This window comes from Lissotriton vulgaris, chromosome 5 (assembly GCF_964263255.1).
Source record: "Lissotriton vulgaris chromosome 5, aLisVul1.2, whole genome shotgun sequence".
NCBI lineage: Eukaryota > Metazoa > Chordata > Amphibia > Caudata > Salamandridae > Lissotriton > Lissotriton vulgaris.
Window position 1 is genome coordinate 1,370,200,375 of NC_141693.1, and position 14,073 is coordinate 1,370,214,447.

At 44.4% G+C, this 14,073-nt stretch overlaps 1 protein-coding gene across 3 annotated transcripts in view; it reads left to right on the forward strand.

The window, feature by feature from the left end:
- Window positions 1-14,073, forward strand: part of PHTF1 (putative homeodomain transcription factor 1) — a 516,605-nt gene that overhangs the window by 257,319 nt on the left and 245,213 nt on the right. The window lies entirely within an intron of this gene.

A 14,073-nucleotide genomic window follows, 5' to 3' on the forward strand; every position in this document is an offset into this window, starting at 1 on the left:
ACACTCCAAGTTCTTCAACAAGATAAAACTCAGCAACCTGGGAAAGCCCCGCTTGCTATGTTTTGATTAGTAATAGAACTCTAATGAGCACTGAAAGGACGATCACTTCCTAGTGACATCTTTATTGACGTCTTATGTCCAAAAACTTACGTCAAACAAGGCACCTTTGAGGTATAAATATTACCAACGTTGCCTTAAGCAAATGCGACTACAATAATGATGGTGTGGTGAATACAGGAGCAGAACAGCTGTCCCTTGCAGAGCCCAGCGGATGCAAGCAGCCCACGGACGCTGCCCCTCCTCCTCCTTGTCGCGCTGAGAGAGACGCTGTCTTTTCTCCTGCCGAGAAAATCCAGCTCCGGCGTTTCCAGCCTACTCCTGCGAGTGACTGGGATATCGAGTCCTGAAAGGAGATACAAGACCTCCAACATTCTATTCCAGAGGTATGGTGTTGACTAAACCCTTGGAGAGAATTCTTGAAGCAAACCTTGGCAAAACCAACTTAACTTAAACTACTACTTACTTACTCCCTCCCAAGTATTAGGCATAGGTCAGGTACACTGGGGTAGGCGTAGTTAGAAGCACCAGTTGAGTACGTTAGCCTAATGTATATATGAATGTATATATTTTATTCATTTTTTTTAATTCAAATAGGTTTTTATTGGAAGTTTCAGTAGTAAATAAAATACACATAGTACAGACTTAAAAACATACAAAATTACAAGAGAACAGTACAGTACCATAAAGCGAAAAGGGGTAAAAAGCAAAATACAATAGGTCACACAATAATACATTCCTCCGTAGGCGGTGTATCCGGACAGTTTCATGTAAATGAGATCACCAACGATATGTAGGTGGGACTCCGGATGTCAGGGCGAATCGAAGAATCATATTAGCTCCACATTTTTGGATTGTGATGGCGTTAAATGCATCGGAACGGGGGGGATAGTATCTAAGGTGGTTTATGGGTGGTAAAATAACAGTCAAGGGTAGACCACATCTTTCTCATATGGGGGCGCCATGGTGATTGTTGAAGAGCTATGTTATCCGCTCCCTTAAGGCTAATTATCCAGTTGAGCCAGCATGCAAAAGTAGCTTTGCTAGAATCCTTCCAGTTACTGAGGACAATTTTAATAGCTGCAGTGAGCATGAGATCAAGTAGCGCCCTGTCGTCGGCATGGAGGGAGGGTTCTAGGGTGAAGCCGAAAGCTAGGTAAGGAAGTTCTCTGGACGGGGAGATGGGGAAAACTTTACTGATGAAGTCAATTACCTTGTCCCAAAATGGGGTAACACAGTCACAATGTAGAATGTGCGAGGTCACCCTCCGCCCGTTTACAGTTCCAGCAGAAGGCGTCTTGGCTAATGTTATGGGCATAAAGATGCGCAGGAGTCCAGAAGGTTTTGTGGAGGAACCAATATTTGGTCTGGATTAACGTCGGGCTAATTTTATGTCGCATGCATGATACCCAGGTATTGGCCCAGACCGCTTCCGAAATCGGTCTAGATGACAATTCAGACCAAAACTGAGTTAGTGGTGCGGTGAGGTTGGTATGTTGGGGGCGAATAAGTTTGTAGAGATGTGACACTTGATGTCCAAGTCTGTTCAATCTACTGAGGTAAGATGGGAGGGAGGGTGGTATTAGTGAGAATTTCGCCTTAGAGAGTGCGGCTTTTATGTTTAGGAAGGTATAAAACTCTAGAGGTGCCTGGCCATAGGTAGTTTGCAATACTCTGAACGGGATAGAGTATGACCCCTCGAATAATTGGTGCGGGAAGAAGATACCTTTCTTAACCCACTCAGAATTATGCAGGTGTTTGCCTTTGTGCTGTATGTATCGGTTGTTCCATAAAGAATCCCAACCCGAGTGGCATATGCTATGATCTAGAAATTTATCTATTTTAAGAAGAGCCGTTTTCGTGTTACGAAAGATCGATTTCGAGTGGGCTAGTACATTTAAATTGAGTGAGAGGGCCGCAGCCGGGGAGATTCCGTCTAGGATCGCTTGTTCGACTTCCAGCCAAACTGGAGTGTAGTTTACTGCGGGGGCTAGCCAGTGTGCGCCTTGCTTCGCTAAGAAGGCGGTCTCATAGTGTCTAAAGTCCGGTAGGTTGACCCCTCCTAATGATTTGGCTAATCGTAATTTTTTATTGCTGATCCTCGCTTTTTTCCCTTTCCACAAGAAGTTGGCTATATATTGGTCCAATTTATGGAAGAAATCTTGGGTGAGTGTTAGAGGGAGCATTGAAATACGGTAGTTTACCAGGGGGGAAATCATCATTTTGATGGTTTCCAGTCTACCCCACCACGTGATGAAGCGAGGGGACCATCCATCTAGTTGGTTTTTTATTTTATTTAGGGTGGTATTCTCATTCTGTAGAAGGGTTTCCATAAGGGAGTCCCCAAACTCTATCCCCAGATACTTTATAAATCCTGATTGCCAGCAGAGCCCAGAGTTCCCCAACATGTCCTTAGTGGCTACGATGTTTAGCGGTTTGACCTCAGATTTCTCCCGATTAAGTTTATACCCTGAATGGGTGGAATATGATTCAATGGTTGACATCAAAGCGGAGATGGAAGGCTCCGGAGACTCAGTCACTATCAGGATATCATCCGCGTAAGCGGCTAGTTTAACACAAGTGTCCCCAAAGCTTACTCCCTTGATGTTGTCATTCTTTTTAATGTTGGCGATGAGAGGCTCCATGGCCAGGAGGAAGAGTGATGGGGAGAGGGGACAGCCCTCTCTGGTCCCCTGTTCCAGGCCGAATGGATCTGACAGTGAGTCATTTATGGCAATGCGAGCGGATGGGGAGAGATACAAGGCCATGACCATGTCTATGAAGGTGTTACCTAAGTTGAAGGTGGACATACAATGTTTAAGGAAGAGCCAAGAGACTCTGTCGAACGCCTTCTCTGCGTCCAAGGTAATCGCCACGGAGGGGGCATCAAAGGCCTTGGCCTTTTCTATAACATGGCAGAGAAGTCTCGTATTGTCATTAGACATATGATGCTTTAGGAACCCAACCTGTGATGTACTGATTAATTTAGGCAAGAACAAGTCCAGTCTGGACGCGAGGATTTTGGCGTAGAGTTTGCAGTCCAGGTTTATCAAGGATATCGGTCTATAATTTTTTGTTAGTAGCGGATCCTTCCCCTCTTTGGGTATAATAATAATGGTGGCCTCACTCATTGATTTCGTTACTCCTTTTTTTGAGGGAAAGGACTGGAACAATTTTAGAAGGGTTGGGCTTAATGCGGGTCCAAGTTCCTTATAGAAACCGGCAGAGAAGCCGTCAGGGCCTGAGCTTTATTGCGTTTGAGGGTTTTAATGGAGTCCGTGACCTCTTGTAAGGAAAGTTGGGAATTCAGTTTCTGATTATCTGCGTCGTTGAGTTTCGCCGCATGGGATAATTCCAGGTTCTTAATGTCCCTTTCTAAAGTGACAAGCTCTAGATTCGGTGCCTTGTTAGTTTGCGCCCGAATACCAATAATCACCCCTCTTATAGTGGCTTTAAGTGCGTCCCAGACATTCGCTATGTCCGAGCCCGGAGTATCGTTTAATTCAAGGTAGTCCTGTATGGCCACTTCAATTTTTTTCTTGTTTTCTGGCTCTGTGAAAATGTCGTCATTGAAGCGCCACCTCTTTGGGGGAAGAATAGATCTGGAGCCTACTAGCTTAGCTTGGATGCTGGAGTGGTCTGATACGAGTTTGGGGGCAATGTTGGTTTCTTCAATAAGGTGAGTGAAGGGACTATTGATGAGGATTTAATCGATCCTGGAGAAGGAGTTATGGGGAGTCGAGTAGAACATGTAATCACGACCATCTGGGTGCTGTAGTCGCCAAGAGTCTTGTAGGTCAAATTTAGAGCAGAGGCGTTTCAAACTATCGTGTGAACGTGTAGGGTGGTAGATACAATGTGACTGGCGGTCCAATATCGGGTCAAGAGGCAGATTGAAGTCCCCCCCGACCACGAGTAGCTCATCTTGGGGTACTGTTTCGAGTATGGGAGAGAGGGAGTCCCAAAAGATCGGATCGTCACCATTTGGGCCATAAATATTCAGGACATGGATGTGATCATCGTTCTTTAGGAGGTGAGCCATGATTAACCTACCATCAGTGTCTTGAGTATGTGACACCACGGAAATATTGGATTTCTTTGCAATAAGCGTAATGACCCCCCTCTTTTTGTGTAATGCTGAGGAGCATAGGGTGTGTGAAATCCAGTGTTGATTGATAAAATCGGCGCCTTCAGTGGATAATTTGGTTTCCTGGAGTAGGAAAATGTCACCTTTGGCTTTGGCTAGATATTCTAGGACTTTCCTCCGTTTAACCGGATGGTTGAGCCCTTTGACGTTTAGGGAGACAATGTTAAGGCCCTCCGATATAACCTTGGTGTGGGTCATGAGTCTGCAGGGTATCGCCTTTGGATTAATGAAGCTACTGTCGTGAGAGTTCCTGTATGGGCGGTTTCTGGATCTTGAACTGGCCTAGCTCAGCGGTACGCTTTGAATGTGTCAGAAAAGGGCTGGATACGCATGTGACAAAAACTCAGCCGGTAGTATTTCTGTTTGTTAGATAACTGTACTGTTGAGTATGGAGAGACATCAATAAGAGCAAAACAAGAGTACAAAAGACATGCTGAAACAATCCAAAAGATTTTCCGCCTCCCCCTCCCACCCCCTCCACCCACACCCTCAATGTCCCAACCTTCCCCCCTCCCCCCCCCCTCCCCCAAAAACTAGAACATAGGAGTAGCGACAGCAGTACCGTCCAAGCACAACGTAGGATGAGTCAAAAGTGTCATCATAGCAGGAGAGATCTTTTAATTAGCTAGTATTTACTAACAGGGTAAATCTAGGTTATGCAACGTTACAATAGTGTACCGGGATATATAACTATATGAACTACAATAGAGCATGATCACTATGCAGGGCACATCGGTGTGAGCAATACACATCAGAACCGAGATAACATCAGAGTCAAAATGTAGCAACATGACTCATGGAAAACTAACTAATACATCGTAGTAGTGTATATCTTAAGCTAGTCTAAATGACTAGTACCATAAAACTATTACAGATAACAATTAACACTAGTGACAGTAGGCAAGTCTTTGGATCATGGGTCTTCCAGATTCTTCAAGTATCAGTGCGAGAAGTCTAGTGACATGATGGTGGACCCAAAAAGTAGGTAAAAGAAGGGCCTACCTGTTGGCGAGGGTCACCTTGGGGACTGGAAGCCAGCTAGTTTAGCATGAGCACAAGCACGGACTTACAATTGGTCGGGAAGTAAGCTGGCAAATGTAGGCATATGCAGGTAGAATAGAGAAGACGGGCATATACAAAGTGGATGTAGGACATAGGACAGAGGACAGCTCAGCCATGACCTGTGCTTGATTGATCAGATTCATGTCTAACTGTCTTCCTCTTGTTAGATGTGAAGACCGATGAGTCCATTGCCCGCGTAGGTGAATCTTCCAGAAATAGCGCCAGCTCATTAGGATTGGAGAAGAAGCGAGGTTTGCCATTAGTGATGATTTTAAATTTCGCCGGACCTGCAAAGGAGAACTGTATACCTTTTGACCTCAGTTTTTCCCTTAGGGCTAGGAAGCTCTTTCTAACTTCCATCGTGTCCTTCGAGTAGTCTTGAGTGAAGGTGATTTTGTGGTCTCCCCCGGTGACGGAATGGTTACGCCTGGCAAAGTGTAAGATAGCTTCAGTGTGCTGGAATCGCAGCGGTTTACAGATCAGCGGACGAGGGCCCTTGTATCCATGAGGGATGAAGGTTGGGACTCTGTGTGCTCGGTCAAGCTCCAAATCATGGGTAAATGAGATGCCCGTGACTGAAGGAATCCAAGCCTCCAGGAATGCTACACAGGATTCAGCATCCTTCTCCGCATTCTCAGGAACTCCAAAGATACGTATGTTACCCCTCCTATTCCTGTCTTCCAATTCCGCATTTTGGCGTCTGAGGGATTCGGTCGATCTTTGAAGCTGGGAGATATTTTTGGCTGAGAAGTTGGATTTGTCTTCAACATCGCTTATCCTTTGCTCCGCTTCGTCTAAGCTCTTGTGGACCGAGTTCAAGTCCGCCCTTATTGCCGTTCAAGCTGCATAGCATCAGTATTGGATTTTGTTGATTTTGCGAGATCATGTACCTCCGCCAGCTTTTTTAGGATCATATCCAGGGTACTATTAAGGTCTGCTTTAGCCTTGATGGGTGAGTCACAAATGGACGATTCCGGTTTCACTTTCTTGGTGTTCTTCTTATCAAACCCCTCCGCCATTTTGTTGGGTTTCCGTAGCGGGCTAGTGATGAGGCGGGAGTTATCCAGTTTGGCGTAAGAGTAGGACCAAGAAGATGTTTGTGCCAAAGGAAGTGTTTAATCACTGTCCTGAATGATTGAGCAGAATTGGGTTGCGTCTTGTAATTTCGAAGCGCCACGTGGTATCTGAGTGAGCAGTGTGGTTACGGGGTAGGTGCTCTTCTAACTCTCCGCAACTCTGCAGGTGTGGTGGTGGTGCCGATCGCGGTATTGCCACTTAACCTCAGGAACCCCCTCTGGTAATCTTGTAGTGGCGAGGGACACACACGAAGACCAGTTGAATCAGGACTGGCAATGGAGCTCTTTGCGTAAGGAATAGGATCACTAGGCTGCGATTACAGCAAGTATGGGGATATTAGGTATCCTTCTGTTGAAATCTGTTATCGGAGCGGCATTGGGATCAGCATTGGTGGTCTTGATGGCTGAATTTGGCTGTATTCGCGCTTTCAGGTGAATCTGGGCATGGATGGCGCTCTCAAGCCGCAAATCGCGCCTTTCGCGCTAGAAATGCGATTTTTCCGCCGCCATCTTAAGGTCAGGCAAGACCCCCTGGGAGGTCTGATTGCTGGCGGTCTGTGGTTCGCACAGGGACTGCTTTTGCACTTTGGACGCAGGGTTGTGGGCGCATCTCAGATTGGCTTTTGAGCGGTGAGGCCGGGTGTGTACATGTGCGCTGCTAGAGGCCCCGCAGGACATCGTTATCGCAGACCGGCACGAAGGCGGACTTCCATTTCCAGAACAGGCATTGCGGCGAGCGAACGCAGGAGCCGGTGAAAGCTTCAAAAGTGATTTTGTGTGCGACCGGGCACTAGCGACGGACTGTAAGGCAGTCGGCTCACCTCAGAGGCTTCATTTGCAGGTGGGTGCAGTCCTCAGCCGAAGGGTAGCGCAAGGGGAGTCGATCACGGGAACCCTTCGCATTGACCAGGCGCTGGCCGGCGCAGAGGCACGGGCGCTGAACGGGGCACTTATCCGGTGATTTTTAATAAAATCTTGTCATCGAGTGTGCATCATGGTGACAGGAGCCAGGATCCAGTGCCCAGTGGTTTGATGGTTCAAGGATTCTCTCCTAGGGCGAAAAGTTCGCTCTCCTACGTGGGCAGGGATAAGGTTAGGCGGCCATTACCACAGCCGTCCAAGCCACATCAATGCTTTTACAGTATTATTTTGCAATCCTCATTTTACTGTACGCACTTTTTATAATAACAAGTCTTGCAATTGTGGCAATTCATTTATTTTGTACGAGAAGAAAGACTGTTCAATAAATAATACCTTTTATTGAAAACGCCTGTCTCTCTATTCTCTGCATCTTGGTGAAAGTAAACTGCACAACTGACTGAGTAAAATAACTGTCTGTTGTTTCACACGACTCTAGAGATTGACTCTTATTATATGGAGCAAAGTTGTCATGTTTATGCGGTTGTTGGAAAACTGAATCCCTTCTTGTCTGAGCCAGGGGAGCTGATCACTTCCTATTCAGTCAAGAACGTTTCCAGTGACCTCTGAGCTAGTTGGTACAAACCCAATTAAGTTTAGCATAGTCAGTAGAGACCTGGAAGACCGCACTTCTACGTCCAAACTGCTGTTTATGTTATTCCAATGCGCAGGGCCTATAGGGAAAATAGGAACTACACTTTCTCTGGAGTACTGCTTTATAGACCCCAGGCCCTTATGCTCAATTCTGCGAAGACCTCGCAAGTACTGCATCTAATTACTCTAGCACCACCCCGAGCTTTACCATCCTGGGTGACTTTAACATCCATGCAGATGAACCAGACTCGCCGGCCTGCATTAATCTGACTGCCGGTCTAGAGGTCCTCCACCTGAAGCAGTTAGTTACAGACTCTACACACATTGCAGGACATATCTTAGACCATTGCTACACCAATTTACACACCCTTAGTTATGATAATGCCATTAGGGTTCCTTTGTCTGATTATTCACTACTGCTGTTTTCCATGCCTTCACAGAAGCAGGTTGAGCATGCTACGCTCACGAAAAAAGTTTGCCGAGTCTGGTCCAAACTTCCAAAAGAAGACTGGATTATCAATCTTAAAAACTCCCTACCAAAAATCACCAATGTTCCTCTGGAAGCCGACACGTCTTTTAGCCAGTGGATAGAGGCCTCTCTTGACCTCACACTCCCAAAGACTGAACTATCTCATAGAAGTGGGGAGAATAAGAAAGCCTGGTATACGCCTGAATTGAAAACACTGAAACTAGCATGTAAACAACTTGAGAGACAGTGGAGGAAACATTATTCCGAAACTGATAAGGCCAGCTACAAAATTGCCTTAAAGAAGTACAAACAAGAGATTAAATCCACTCAATCCAATTATTTTCAGGAAAAAATCAGCATTGCCGCCAATTCCCCCAAGTGAAATTTTTCAAATTTTCAAATCCCTAGTCACTCCTCCTTCCCCTATTGACGATCCAGGACTCGCACAGGTGAGATGTGAGGAACTTGCAAAATTCTTTTTCGCTAAGGTGGCCAATATATATTCATCCTTCCAAAACACACCCACTGAACCCCCTTCTTCCTCTCACATGGCCTTGACCCATCTGAAAGAATTTGATCCTGTAAATCTCCCCACCACTCAGCTTCTCTTGAACAATATAAAGTCAGGCTCTCAGGCTGATCCTGCACCTCCTAGTATACTAAACTTGGTATCAGACACCGTCGCCCCAGTCATTCAGGAGGTGATCAATGCCTCTCTAGCCTCAGGCCTAGTTCCCTCCACCTGGAAACAGGCTAGAGTTAAAGCCCTGCTGAAGAAACCCAACCTTAACCCGGAAGACTGGGCTAATTACCGCCCCATCTCCCTTTTGCCCACCATCAGCAAACTGACGAAGAAACATGTCAACTCTCTACTTGCCACTTTTTTAGAGGATAATAATTCCTTCCATCCCTTCCATCCCACACAGACAGGTTTCAGGAGAAATCAGGGCACTGAAACAGCTCTTATCACAGTGGTTGAGGAAGCAAGGAAGATCGTAGACAATGGAAACCATGCGGCCATACTTTTATTAGATCTGAGCGTGGCCTTCGACACCATGAACCACTCCATCCTGTTACACAGGCTGGAGGAAGTTGGTGTTTTGGGCCGCGCGCTACAGTGGCTGCATTCTTTCCTGTCTGACAGGACCTTTGTGGTCTTCGAAAACGAGGCTTCCTCCCCCCAAATGTGTCTTCACTGTGGTGTCCCCCAGGGTTCGTCCCTCAGCCCTACCTTATTTAACATTTACATGAGGCCCTTGGCTGAGGTGGTGCTCCCCTGGGGAGTACAATTGGTAACATACGCAGACGACACACAACTTATCATCTCCTTAACCACCCATGATGCTCCGTTTGAAAATCTCTCCACCTGTCTCAATAAAGTTCGGGAATGGATGGATGAATCCTTCCTAAAACTTAATGGGGCAAAAACAGAGGTGATGATGCTTGGACACAAGGCACCTACCACAGTGGAGGAATGGTGGCCGGATACTCTTGGCCAGCCCCCCAAGCCCAAAGCACAAATTAAGAGCCTCGGGTGTGGATGGACCCAGCTCTTAATTTTTCAGTCCTGGCCCGGAAGGTAGCCGCTACATGTTATGCACTCTTGAGGCTCCTTAGAAAAATCATCACTTTTCTCCCCTTCGAAGCCAGAAGGATCTTAGTACAGGCGTTGATATTATCACGCCTAGACTACGCAAATGCACTATATTTAGGCACCCCTCAAGGGACAATTAAAATTCTGCAGACCGTGCAGAACTGTGCTGCATGTATGTTGCTGAATGTCCCACGGAGATCCTCTGCCAAACCTGCGCTTCGTCAGCTTCACTGGCTGCCAGTACAGCAGAGGATCGAATTCAAGGCGCTGGTGACGGTCCACAAAGCAGTCGATAAATCAGGACCTGCACTGATGCAATCAATATTCTGCCCGTATTCCCCTGGTCGGGAATTAAGATCCCACAACAAGAACTATCTGGCAGTCCCTAAAATAAGGAGAGTGCGTATGGGCGGCAGACGCTTCTCCCTGCAGGCCTCAAAACTCTGGAATAATCTGCCACATCACATCAGATTAGAAGGCAACCATCTTAATTTCAGGAAGATGCTGAAAACCCTCTTGTTTACCTAGACTCTGAGAATGAATGCTGGCCTGAAGCGCTGGGATGCCTTAGGGTAGCCATGCGCGATATAAATACGTAATCATTAATTCATTCATTCATCTCACATTTTCTATTGCACAGTATGTATGCGTAAAACATTTTAAAAATCGGGGAACTAAGATATCATTAGCAAAAAAAACTTTTAAATGTGTAAAATATTTCAGCACTAAAGAGATTTCTTTTATTTTATCTGGTGGTGACAATGATGATAATTCTAATTTACACTGCACAAACACATTCCCCTATGTGTGTTTCGGCGAGATAAGCTGGGTATCTGATGACTTAAGTGAATTAATAAGATTTTCTAAAGACATGTATAGTAGATTGAGAGAAGGTTTGTCTACCATGACACATCTTGTCAATAACCGGTATCCGGAGGAAAAACTTTGGAGAAGCTAACTAGGTGCAGGGGAGAGGGGTGTCACTGAATACAGGACTGCATGGGTTACTATGCTGGTCAGTTTAGCATCTGACTCATGAACTTCACAATCGCTGACCCAGGAAGAGGTATAATGGCTTTTGAAGGTGTATATTTCCACCAAATCAGTAGAAATTCAAATGCAGGCTCTTAACTTGCTCCTTCTGGGCATGTGAGCTCCTGGTACTGCACTTATACAGTAGCGAGACAGGATGTATCTGGACACACAGACGCTAGGCTTGAGCCACCTTGACTGCGCATGTCAGAATATTCTGCCATTGTTTTTCCTGGACCAGCAGATTTACTGCCCAAAACACTGGACTGTTCATTTACATTTTTAATCTTCACTTGTTCTAATTTCTTTCTAACATTAACTAAAATTGCATTGATTACAGCATGGTCTGGTGTAGTGTAGTTCCTATATCCCTAATAGGCACTGCGCATTGGAATAACATACACTATATATTTGACCTTCGACTGAGGTCAGTATGTCTCTATCGAGTATATTAAACTTAATTGTGTGTGTGCCAGCGAACTCAGAGGTCACTAGAAACTTTCTCGAATAAACAAGAAGGGATTAGTCTCTGAGAACCCCATAAACATGACAACTTTGTTTACCCTAGAATCGAAACAATATCTTCAGAGTTGTTGAAACAATAGATAACTATTTCACTCAGTCAATCGTGCATGCTACGTTTCTACAGAGTTGCACAGAAATAGTGAGACAGGCGTTTCAATAAAAGGGTACAGTCTTATTTCTCATGCAAGAGATATGAACTGCTACAATCATTAAAAAGAATGCAAAGTATAATGCGTACAGCGTAAACAGTAATATAAAATAATACTGTAATAGCATGGTTTGTTGCTATGACATATATAAAAATACTTACATAAATAACACAGGCTAAAATACTCAACTGGTGCTTCTAAAATACGCCTACCCCGGTGTACCTTACCTAGGTCTAGTACGAGGGAAGAAGTAGGTGCTGTTTTAGCTAAGTTTAGTTTTGCCAATAATTGCCAAAGGTTTCTCTAGGTTCTAATCAGCTCCATACCTTAGAATGAGAGAGGTTGGTTTCTCTTTCCCGGGACTCGATTTCCCAACACCCCGAAAGGGGAGTCAGAAACACTGGAGCTGGATTCTCGGCAGGAGGATGACAGCGTCTAGTCAGTGTGTCAGCTGGGAGTTGGCTTCCTTTGGGAATTGCTGTGGCGAGCTGTGTCGTCCTGGTAGGTAGTCGAACTGCACCAAACCACACCGTTTTTTGCCATAGCAAGTGAAGGTATATTTATACCTTGAAGGTGTTTAGGATTGCCAGTATTGACGTAAAGTCGAGCCTATGAACGTCATGAATGAACCCCTAAGGAATACATGTTCATGCATAATAAATGAGTTCTTGGAGAAATCAATTTCCAAGCAAGGGGAAGTCCCTAACGGCTTAAGAGTCTGGTTTTCCAAGAACTCGTTGTGACGTAGATGAACGGATGGAAGTAGCCATGTCTCTATTTGGGTAGCATGGGCTATGCCTAAATAAGGACTGGATATCTATGCCTGTATACGGGCAATGTGAAATGTACCTATATAAGGGTGTGAATAGGAAAATGCATATGGAATCTAGATCGATACACAACACTGGGTTAGTGTTAAGTAAAAGCAAATTGTAAAAGATATAGCCAACTGTAGAAACCATAACCCACACCCTGCACTTACATAAACAACAAGCAGGGACTAATTTGATCAATTGAGTGTCCCCTTTGTAGGTAAGGAAATGCCACAGAAGGTACCCAGCTATCAAACTTTTTTATCACCACTGTATCAAGTCTTCAGCATCAAAACCTGGCGGTCTACTTCACTTCCAGTATAATTAATTTCTCTGTTTTTAATCCTAATCATACAATGTAATGTCAAATTCACAGAAGCATTTTCTTCACTGACACGCCATGTTTCAAGCAAATACTTCACCATTCTTCAGATATTACAGGAGTTTGGCTACAGCTGTCAACCCTTGCAACTATATCTACTAATTATATTCATAGAACCCCTAATATAATTTAACAGAATAATCCGAGTATATTCTCTCAGAATCACATATTTTATTTATTCGCAATTATGATTTTATTGTCTGAATTCACAATAGCAAACATATTTACAAAGTCAACGTAACCGAAATGAGTAAAACATATATTTTAATGTGGACAGCAGTTTATATTTCAATTTATACTATTTCAATTCACCTCTACCTGGACTTTATTCATTTCATTGGAAACAATTACAGAAAACTAGATCCACTTGCATCCTTTCAACAAAGTAATAGTCTGATATTAAGAGACCGTTGCCAAAGCCATAAATTAAGACTTTTGTGTCTCGCTGTTGAAGAATATGTTGGGCAGTAGAATATGCAGACTTTGGCACGGTTTAATTGACGACGGGCATTTCGCCACCTGCACTACATTGCCAAATTAAACATTCAGTGTGATTCAGGTTAGGGTTAAATAAAGAATTCTAAAATATAACCATCAAACCTTTTTTTTTATCAAAGCAACTACAGGTGCTATTGTCATTGACTGATCAGAGGAAGGTGGGGATCCTGTGTTTCTAAATTTATCTTGTTGAGTCTCTGGTAGGTCTGATGTGCCTCCTCCATAATAATCTAAACATGTGAACTTTGCTCATGGAAGAATTGGTGAGACATGCCTCTTTTCCCTGCTATGCAAATCCGCAGCTCCATAAAAGTTGTAGAGGGCTAAGGGAAATCTGTCCTTGTTATGGGCAAAAAATAATTTGGCACATATCAGCTGCACATTCGAACAAGCAAAGATTACCTTTCTAAACACTTTAACATAGTCTCTGATCCCACTGCACCAATTGCATTTTCTGTAAAACAGAACTAACTAGTTGTCAAATTAGTGTTGTACAGAATAATGTAGCGTATACCCACCCACACGAGTTGGTGGTAAGCCAGTCGCAAATGAGAAGGGGTCCCCTGCTCTTAAAAAACGAAACAAAAGTAAAATTTTTATTTTTGAAACACATCCCGTTTTTCTTTAAGGAAAACGGTCTCCATTAAAATATATATATATAAGTTGCTTTATTCAAACGTAAACAAAGACATGGTGGTCTGCTGTCCCCATGATGACCCCTTGCTGTCCCCAATGATTGTAGACCATTACCAATGGGT